The following is an 11,493-nucleotide window of genomic DNA, read 5'->3' on the forward strand; positions in this document are numbered from 1 at the left end:
GACTCAGTATTCCCAAAGGGGTCATGCACAATCAGCAAAACATTTGACTCAACAACAGGCAAAACTCTTCTGGAGCACAAAGAACGTCTTCAAACGTTTTTAAGAGCTTCTCACTTATATGCCCTGGCAACATGCAGCTATACTGTGACATACATACAGTTCAATAGGCTAACCAGTGACTACGAGAGAGAGAGAGAGAAAGAGAGAGAGAGAGAGAGAGAGAGGAACATAGGAAGCTGCTATATACTGAGTCAGACCATTGGTCTATCTAGCTCAGTATTGTCTTCACAGACCGGCAGCAGCTTCTCCAAGGTTGCAGGCAGGAATCTCTCTCAGCCCTATCTTGGAGAAGCCAGGGAGGGAACTTGAAACCTTCTGCTCTTTCCAGAGTGGCTCCATCCCCTGAGGGGTGAGTAACGCTATCCATGTTATGTTGAACACTCATACAAGAAAGCCCTATTCACACATTATGTTCAACACTCATACGAGTGTACAGTGTACACAGGTACAGATATATACACAGGTTCCGTGAGTCACACATAACGTTGAACACAGGCACAGCAGCACACTTCCTATCTGTACCATGCACTGAGAGGGTTGTACCCAGCTTTATTTCTAAACTGAACACAGATGCAATAGCCCCATTAAGATGTTCCCTGTGCCACAAACCACTCATGGTTACAGCTCCCAAAGTGGGTAGGAAGTTCTGCCCCAATGCTTTCATTCATTCCCCCACTCCAGCTGTTCATGGTTACAGCAGCTGTTATCTGTGGAGGGACATACTTGTCCTCGTGTTTACAGTGGGTCCATCTGCAGACAACCACCGTTGTAACAGTGGATGGCTAGAGAGAGGGGGGGAGTGACAGCACCAGGCAGGACCTCCTACCTGCTTTCAGCACTGTAACCAGGAGAGGGTTTGGGAGTAAAATGTCTGAATGGGGTGTTAGTCTTAGGGCCCTTTTCCTGTAACCCCCCCCCCCCACACCAATTCTGTCAGTTGATAATAAGTTGGGGGTCCTCAGTCTTGAGAGACTCTGGGGCAGTATTCCCCCTTTGTCCCGGGGACTTGCACACATCTTGTTGCTTCAAAGACCTGGGAGTTCCCCTGAGCATAACATAGGTTCCCTGATCTCCTAGTTCAGGCATCAGCAACCTTTCTGAAGTGGTGGGTCAAGCCCCTGAGACGATACACTCTTTCATGAGAGAAAAAGCAAGCTTCCCATCTAGCAAGCTTCCTGCAAGTCAGACAAGAGGCTGAGGATGTGAATGGGAAGGAGGAAGCATAGCCCCCCACATCAACATCAGGGGTGGGGCCAGTCTGCCTCCTTCCTGTGTGCTCCTCAGCCTCTTCCTGCAGGCTTGTAGCTGGTTGGGGAGAGGCTGAGGAAGCAAGCAGGAAGGAGGCAGGAAGGAGGCTCTCATGCCAGCACCAGGGGTACGGTCAACCCATCTCCTTCCCACATGCTTCTCCTCACCAGCCAGGAACCAGTTGGAATGCCACACAATCACCTTATGTGCAACCTGTGGCACATGTGCCAGGGGCTGCTGACACCTGTTCTAGTCCTGTAGGCAAAACCAAGGACTATACAGCTCCCTGGAGCCTTAAAAAACAAGTGGATGCTTTTTCTAGGCAAACCACTTTAAGAACTAGGGATGTGCAAAACATTTCGGGCACAGAACGATCTGTGCCCGAAACAAACAATTTTGGGTGATTCGAGGCTGAACCGAATCACCCCCGATGTCCCCCGATATTTTTCGGGCACGAGCCGAATCACCCGAATTTCAGACCTGAAAAATTCGGGTGATTCGGTTCATGGCTGATTTTTGGCGATTTTTTAAAGTTTTAGTGACTTTGGGGCAGTTCGGGGGCATAGCATGGGATCTGGGCAAAAGGAGTGGGGTGGGGTGATAGTGCCTAATGGGTGCAGGCTACCACCCCAATTTCAGGGGGATTGGGCAAAGGGCTGATTTTTGGTAAATTTCTGAAATTTTCATGTCTTTGGGGCAGATTGGGGCATATTGGGGCAGAAAGTGGGGCCTGGGGCAGAATAGTGGGGTGGGGTGGTAGTGCCTAATGGGTGCAGGCTACCACCCCAATTTCAGGGTGTTTGGACAAAGGGGTGATTTTTTGAGAATTTTTGAAGTTTTAGTGACTTTGGGGCAGTTTGGGGGCAGAAAGTGGATCTGCCCCAAAATAGTGGGGTGGGGTGGTAGTGCCTAATGGGTGGAGGCTACCACCCATGCCCAATTTAAGAGTGATTGGGCAGGGGGTGAATTTTGGTGAATTTATTTTTATGAGGTTTGTCTTCATAAGGTGAAGTGTGCTAAATTGATTACTTCCTCATATTATTCATAGTAAAGGAAAGTGTGAAAAAGTGAAAGTGGGGTCATGAGAGCTGTTTAATTGAAAAAAAATCTCATTTGCTATGATAGAATGAGAATTCACACCTTAGAAGTTTTTTGTGTCCCTCAGTTTTGCAATGAAATGTTGGCAACCCTATTCAGAATGTTGGTTGAAAAGTGGTATGCAACTATTAGTAGCAGTTTTGCACAGTTCTGTCTGAGCTATGTGTCCTGGGATGAAAAGCAGAGAAACACTCTCCAATTTTTATGCAACATTCTTAGCTGCTCAAGGAAAGCTTCTCACTAGTAGAACATGGACGTTTTGCCTCGAAAACTGAAACTTACAAAAATCCATCTTAGCTCTAATTTCCCATCCTTGACTTTGGTCTGGTTTCTAGATGTCTGGCACACTTCCAGCCTTTCTCACTCTCTAGCCTGGATAAGATTAGCACCTGGATGAAGAACAGCTGGTTGAAAATGGACTACAGAGAAGCCGGTGGCTATGCTGGCAGGAGACAGGATAAGCTTCAAAGCACACAGTCTCTATCATATTAGAGATTATAGAAGAGTCTTTTGATTATTGAAGGGTCTTTACATTTATTAAATTGGACTGCAGCTTTGGGGGCCTTCTGGACTCTCCATTGCCATCCCCAAATGACAGGAGTACTGCTTTCTCCCTTTTTGGCCTGTGATCTCCAGGACAGCTGTATGCTGCATGAGCTCTTCATCCCCAGAGAAGATCAGGATATAATTCACAGTTGCATCTAATCAATGTTATATTTCTCATTAGAAGCTTTCCAAGTTCTCTCCAGATGTTAATTGGAAATGATCTCAGATAAGCAGGCAGGATCAGAGGACTTTCCCTTCCTTTGGGGTGGACTGTCTGCCTATATTTGTGTGATTCTTAACTTCTGTTTTGTCTTGTCTCTGGCTGTCCCTCCATGTCAACCTGGATAGGGTTAATGTCAGAGTTTCAAAAAGGTGAAAGTTAAAGCAAATTTTAGGATTGTCCTCAAGGAGAAACATCTGAGAATGTTCAAGGGAAACAAGTTTCAATAAGTCAAGTGAAATTTCTCTAGAGTTTCTACACATCCCCTCATATCTACTGCTCCACATGGGTTTTCACGCTTCCTCCTCTTAGAACTCTTGTAGTTTGCATCTTTGAGTTAACCACTCGATGTGTGCACAGATGGCTGTGTATCCTTAGACACAGGCCAATCGCTTTGAAAACAAGGTGTGTGTGAGAATATCTGTTCTTGTGACATTTCGTAGTAGGCAGAACTGTTCTATGTTTTAAAAAAACAAGCAATAAGACCAGTCCAATATATATATATTTATATATAAATCTTTCCCATCTATATTAATAGATGGGAAAGTTCAAATTCAACCTTTTGAGAGGATGACTTTGATAAGAGTGGAAGGGTGGCACAAGAATGGTCAAGTCCCTATTCACTTGTTATATTCAACACATGAGCCCAACTCAGACATTATGCTGCATGAGTGTACAGAAATCTGTACACTCATACATGTGTTTGTGTGAATGACTGTACCTTTGTTCATTTTAAAAGTGAACCTGGATACAGACCCTTCAAATGCATGGTATAAATAGGAAGGGTATTTCTGTACCTGCATTCAGCGTAACATGTGAATGACTGTACCTGTGTACACTTTACACTCATTGTACAAGTGTTGAACATAACGCAGATGGGCATATGGATGATCTGTGCACAGTGTATACACATACAGATCTGTATGCATGTACAGTGATTTATATGTTTTGCACGTACCCTTTTCCCTCTGTATTCTGTATCTGAGACGGTCTCTGCCCAGATTCACTTTTAAAATAAACTCAAATACAGTCAGTCACACCAAAATATGTACAGACACATGAACACAGGTACAGCATAATGTCTGAATAGGGCTCAGGATGAGGAACATTGTGACATGCCAGCCCATGGAGATTAGTATTTGCTTAATCCGGGGCAGCTCTATGATGAGGCAAAGTGAGGTAATGGCCACAGGCAGCAAGCACACCAAAGAGTGGTGAATGCAGGGCCCCAGCACCACCTCCCTGTGGGACATCACCTCACCTGCTGCCATCACCTCCTTTCCTTTGCCAGAACTGTCTCCTTTCCTTTGCCACCACCTTCTACAGTAGAGCAGTCAGTGGACTTTCAGCATTGGCAGTTTCTCTCGGTGTGTCGACTGGCTGGCTGCTCTCTCACGCATGAGCAAAAGAGGGAGAGGCAGTCATCTAGCAAGGCAGTCATCTAGCATCACCAATTCAAGATGCCCACTGACTGCTTTAGGAGGAAGCAAGCAAGCATCCACCATCGGTGGTTTCTCTTGCTATGCTGGCTGTCTGGCTCTCTAACATGTGTGTTCTGAAAAAATATGCACGTGGGCGTGCCATAGTGCCTAACAGAGCCGGAGGGTGAGGGGGGAGTTGACTGGGGTGAATCCTTGACTGCAAGAGATTCACAGTAGGCTGCCACCATCCACTTTATTTTAAAGTGGTACAAACCATTCTTTCCACATACAATTAGGAATCTACATGAACCTGTTTGGAGGCCCTTTTAAGGTTCGGTCACAGGGCGGTTCAAAGGGCTCAAAGGCAGAGGTGGGACAACTTTAAGGGTGGGGGAGAGTGCACTTACCCCTCCCTCCGCTTCCCCCCTGCCAGTGCTCACTTGAAAGCCCTTCTGGCGGGGTGGCAGCGTACCTCCCTTCCACCCAGTATGCTCTTCAGACCGGAAGTAGGCAGAAGTAGCTTGCATGCATGTGCACGTCAGGCATGCACATGCTGATGTGTGAGAGCTACTTCCAGTCCGAAGAGCGGATGGGCAGCAGGGAGGTACACTGCTGCCCCGCCAGACCGGTTTTCAAGTGACCCCTTGTGGGGGGAAAGAGGAGGGAGGGGTACATACATCCTCCCCACCCTTAAAGTTGTCCGACCCCTGCCTTCGAACCAGCCCCCGCGAGTTTTGTGCACATCCCTACATGCAATTCTTGGCAGGAGGAGGCAGTAAAGTAGCAAAAACCCTCCCTAGAAGGGATGAGCAGTCCTCCTAGGCCTCAAAGGACATGTGACTAAGGCAGACCCAAAATGAGGAGTAGCACACTTCGCCAACAAGGGTTTATTATTAGATTAAAAGAAAAAGCTATGCAATAAGAACAATTTTCATAAGGCAGATTGTAAGAGAGAGAGCTTTCACTAACTTGGCAACTCAGATTCAAGCAATACAATAAAGGAAAATAACTGGCCTCACACATCTAACTGAACTGGTTCCTATCTTATTATTCACAGGCAGGGATCTTGGCCTCTGATTTCCCCAGCAGCTTCTCATCCAGCTGCTTCCTTAGGGCACTCTTGGAACAGAAGAAACTAAAGAAGAATCTTTCTCTTCTCCTGCTAGTGGCTGAGAGTGTAGTTCCTGCCTAGTCTTCTGGACTGGTCCTTCTGTTTTTATTTTCCTGGGCTTTCCCCACGATTAGGAAAGGCCCACCCACCCAGCAGTTGCTTTAAGTGAGGCCTAGTCCTCCCTCAAAGCCCTCCCTCACTACAGGGAGAAATATGGCCAACCAACCATCACAGTGGTTTCTCTCGTACCTAGATGCAGAATCGAGCAGCTGGAGGCAAAGTCAATTATGTGGAGGGTGGAGCAGCACCAACACTAGCCTGATTCCGACATTAAGCTGTACGAGTGTACAGATGTCTGTACCTTCGTACACATGTTTGTGTGAATGACTGTACCTGTGTTCATTTAAAAAGTGAACCTGGATACAGGCCATTCAAATGCATGGTATAGATAGGAAGTGTACTTCTGTTCCTGCGTTCAACATAAAATGTGAATTATTGTACCTGTGTACAGACTCTGTACCTATGTACACTGTACACTTGACATGCAAGAGTTGGACATAACATGTGAATGGGCCTACTGTGTTCTGTGAGATACTAACCTCCAGAGTTAAAAACTGGTAAGATGAGAGATAATTAGGATAAAATGCAAGATAATATGTGAACTGCTCAAACTATTTATTATACATTCCATGTACTAATCATTATAGAACTTGATGCAATATTACTAGTACTATTGTGCCATCGAGTCGGTGTCAACTCCTAGCAATCACATTCCATGTGATTTTCTTGGTAGAATACAGGAGTGATTTACCAGAGCCTCCTCCCATGCAGTATGAGATGGTGCCTCAGCACCTTCCTATATCACTGCCACCCAATATAGGTGACTACAGATATATTTACTAAGCACAGTCTGGGAAGCACTAAATTCAGCATTTACCTAATTGTGCTTGTACCAATGGTGGTGATTCCCCAAAGCTTCTTTGCTTTTCTTTGGTAGGATTTTGTACTGAAAATTTCAGATATTGGATGGTGGCCCAGGTGCTCCACAATTGTAACTGGGATTCAAGATACAGTCAGACGCAACCCTAAAGAAATACTATTAACACTGATTGATCAGGTACTCTAGTATTGTACCTGGCTGGTTTAGTGTTGGACAAAAAGCATATGATTATGGATTGGTTGTCTTAAACCAGGTTTGTCTTAAACCAGGTTTGTCTTAAACCTTAGACCACGAGCCGGGTCTCATGATCAGTGAGACCCAGTCCTGGAGAGTGCGTGGGGAGAGCGGGCTAAGACCGCTCTCTCCACACACGAGCAGGGAGGGAGCCCTGGGTGGCTGGATCGGCCGACCACATGATTGCCGGCTCTGTGACAGAGCCGGCAGGGTCTGGGGGGAGCGGGGGCCAATCGGCCCCTGCAAGCTCCAACATGCCCTGGGTGAGCATGCAGGGCATGCTGACGAGACCCCCTGAACCAGGAGGCAGCATTTTGCCTCCTCTCCGGGGGTCTCCTCGTGAGTAGCTGTGGCGCAGAGCCTCGGCTACTCACGATTTAAAAAATGGCTTTAGGGGAGGGGTACTTGAGCGGGTTACCCGCTCTAGAACCACCAGGCTCGCAGCCGAGCCCGGTGGTTCTCACGACTGCAGGAAATCAGGCTAGCGGAGACTAGCCCGATTTTCTGCAATCGTGAGAATAGCCTCCAGGTCTTCCCAGCCTTGGATCCTCAGCACACACCAACAGCCTCCAGGCTGGTGTTGACAAACTGATGTTGACAAACTTGCATGGTGCATTATGGGAATTCTGGGGGCCTCCCGGCCCCCAAACATCTCTGCTGCTGGCAGAAGCAGGCAGTCATCTGCGTGGCTGATTCATCTGCCCAACAATAAAGAGAGGATCATCTGCAGGGGAGGTCAGCTTTTTGAGGCTTCCTCCCCCTGCCTCTTCAAGTCCTTCTCATGGATCATATGAAAGGGCTCTTTATGTTTTAATTACCACTGCCAGTTTCTGTACACAGAATAAGTTTCTCAGCAATCAGATTCTCGTAAATGTGTATCTTGGACAAAAACAACTGACTCAGATGCTTAAACATGTTTTCATAATTTATTTGCTCCCATTATGAAGAAACCTAATTAAGTATATGCAAATAGGGGAGAATGACATTCTTCATCAAGCCTGATTTGCTGAAGAAAGCAGCGAGAGAAGATTTATAAGAGTGTAAATTGTGGTGTATAATAAATTATTTGCAACTTGTTTTTGTTTATTCATTTTTATCTTATGATTTGCAGGGGTAACTTGAAGAAACCACTGAAGTATTAATAGCTAATTAGCAATGATTAATGTTGATCTTCAAATGTATTAATACAGGACATCCATTTAGGAAGATATGCCCCTTAATACTGTTTCCATTATTTATTAATCTGAATAATCTGATGCCAATGAAGTATAATTTTGTATAAATTTATACTTCTATACAATGCAAAGAACTCAGTCCCTGATTACTGGGGGTATTCTTGAACCAATCCACTCTAAAGGATGGAAATAAGGATTAGTTTAAAACCCTATTCCAGTACTGTATTGTAGAAAGTGTAGGCACTGTAACCAGATACAGCACTCATGAGAGCTTGCCAGCAAGCCCCACCCCCACACTGATATGCTCTTAACGCTCAGTCCCCACACATGCATCATTTGTCTGCAGACACAAGTGTCATACTCAGGAAGAAATTATCCCCATGGTTGAGAACTGTGCTCTTTAAAAGAGCATCAGCATCGGGGGCAGAGCTCACTGGCATTCTCCCTTGAGTACTTTGCCTGGGTACAGGTCCATCGATGAATAAGTAGAGCCCAATTCAGATGTTATGCTGTTGTTGAGTGTACAGATGTCTGTACACGCATACATGTGTTTGTGTGAATGACTGTACCTGTGTTCATTTTAAAAGTCAACCTGGATACAGGCCTTTCAAATGCATGGTAAATCTCGGAAGTATACTTCTACTGTACCTGCGTTCAACATAACAAGTGAATGACTACACCTGTGGACAGCTCTGTACCTGTGGACACTGTACACTCTTATGGGTATTGAACATAATGTATGACTGGTCCTTAGCATGTAGCAAAATGAGGTGGTACCGTACACTGAGGTGATACAATTCTTCAGTGTATACTTCAGTACAGACTGCAGGTGAGGGATACAATTTTAAGAATGCCCCCAAACAAAAAAATAAATAAATCTCGGAACTGTGTTTTTTAAAATAGCACACCAGTGAGCACACCAGTGATATGCTAAAACTATTTTTGTGATGGCTGAAAAGTAGTATCAAATATTGTAAGTAAATAAACAAACCTAGGCTCTGATGGGTGTATTTGAGCCCAGAGTGGTGATGCAACATGAACATAAGAACATAAGAACAGCCCTGCTGGATCAGGCCCACGGCCCATCTAGTCCAGCATTCTGTTTCACACAGTGGCCCACCAGATGCCGCTGGAAACCAACAGGCAGGAGTTGAGGGCGTGCCCTCTCTCCTGCCATTACTCCCCTGCAACTGGTAGTCAGAGGCACCCTGCCCTTGAGGCTGGAGGTGGCCCACAGCCCTCTGACTAGTAGCCATTGATAGACTCTCCTCCATGAAGTCATCCAAACCCCACTTAAAGCCATCCAGGATGTTGGCTGTCACCACATCCTGTGGCAGAGAGTTCCACAAGTGGATCACATGTTGTGTGAAAAAGTACTTCCGTTTGTTGGTCCTAGACCTCCTGGCAATCAATTTAATGGAGTGACCCCTGGTTCTAGTGTTGTGTGAGAGGGAAAAGAATCTCTCTCTCTCCACTTTCTCCATGCCATGCATGATTTTATAGACCTCTATCATGTCTCCCCGCAGACGTCTTTTTTCTAAACTAAAAAGCCCCAGGTGTTGTAGTCTTGCCTCATAAGAAGGGTGCTCTAGGCCCCTGATCATCTTGGTTGCCCTTTTCAGGGGCGTAACAATATGGGGGGCAGGCAGGGCATGTGCCCTGGGCGCAACTTTGGTGGGCCACATGGGGGTGCTCCAAAAAGTGCCACGACCCCCCCCGATCCCCCCTGGATCGCACGGCGGTGGCGGGCAGCGGCAGATCGTCATGCCCCTGGGTGGCAGTGAGTGTGGCGGTGGCGGGCAGCGGCAGATTGTGTGGCGGTGGCGGGCGGCGGTGGATCGCCAAGTGCAGCAGAGCGACGCCGAGGCCTGCCGTCTGGCCTGGCGTCGCTTCCCAACTGCACAGGCGCGCCTGCGCAGTTCATAGAATGAACTGCGCAGGCACACCCCGCAGTTGGAAAGCGACGCCAGGCCAGAGAGCAGGCCCCGGCGTCGCTCTGCTGCACTCGGCGATCCGCCGCCGCCTGCCGCCGTGGCGCTCACTCCCGCCACCGCCGCCCGCCACCGCCACATGATCCACTGCCGCCCGCCACCGCTGCGCTCATCGCCACCCAGGGGCATGACGATCCGCCGCCGCCCGCCACTGCCACGCTCACTCCCGCCACCGCGGCCTGCCACTGCCACGCGATCCGCCGCCACCTGCCACCACCACGCTCACTGCCACCCAGGGGCACACGATGACGATCCACCGCCGCAGGTATGTGGGGGCGGCGGGGGGCAGGGGAGGGCTCAATTTCAGGGGCAGAGCTTGCCCTGGGTGCTGTTTCCCCCAGCTACGCCTCTGGCCCTCTTCTGTACCTTCTCCAGTTCAACAATGTCCTTTTTAAGATGTGGTGACCAGAATTGTACACAGTACTCCAAGTGTGGTCGCACCATAGTTTTGTATAAGGGCATTATAATGTTAGCCATTTTATTTTCAATCCCCTTTCTAATTATTCCTAGCGTGGAATTTGCCTTTTTCACAGCTGCCGCACATTGAGTCGACACTTTCAACGAGCTGTCAACCACAACCCCAAGATCCCTCTCCTGGTCCGTCACCGACAGCTCGGATACCATCAGCATATACTTGAAGTTGGGTTTTTTTGTCCCAATGTGCATCACTTTACACTTGCTAACATTGAACTGCATTTGCCAATTTGTCGCCCACTTCTCCAGTTTGGAGAGATCCTTTTGGAGCTGCTCACAATCCATTTCGGATTTCACTACCTGAAAGAGTTTGGTATCATCCACAAATTTTGCCACATCGCTGCTTACCCCTGCTTCTAGATCATTTATGAATAAATTAAAAAGCACCGGTCCCAGTACAAATTCCTGGGGGACCCCACCTCTTAATTCCCTCCATTGTGAAAACTCTCCATTTATACCTACCCTCTGTTTCCTGCCCTTCAACCAGTTAGCAATCCACACATGTACTTGTCCCCTTATCCCATGACCGCTAAGTTTCCTCAGGAGTCTTTGATGAGGAACTTTGTCAAAAGCTTTTTGGAAGTCCAGGTAGACTATGTCAACTGGATCACCTTGATCCACACACTTGTTGACACTCTCAAAGAAGTCCAAAAGGTTGGTGAGGCAAGATTTACCTTTGCGGAAGCCATGCTGGCTCACTCCCAGCAGGGCCTGTTCTTCTAGGTGCTTTACAATTTTATCCTTGAGGATGCTTTCCATCAATTTGCCCGGAACGGACGTTAGGCTAACCGGCCTGTAATTTCCCGGATCGCCCCTGGATCCCTTTTTGAAAATCGGTGTTACATTTGCTACTCTCCAGTCCTCTGGTACAGAGCCCGATTTCAGGGATAAGTTAAATATTTTAGCAAGAAGGTCGGCAATTTCATATTTGAGTTCTTTGAGGACTCTTGGATCGATGCCATCCGGCCCTGGTGA

Source organism: Hemicordylus capensis, chromosome 2 (genome assembly GCF_027244095.1).
Source record: "Hemicordylus capensis ecotype Gifberg chromosome 2, rHemCap1.1.pri, whole genome shotgun sequence".
NCBI classification, from domain to species: domain Eukaryota; kingdom Metazoa; phylum Chordata; class Lepidosauria; order Squamata; family Cordylidae; genus Hemicordylus; species Hemicordylus capensis.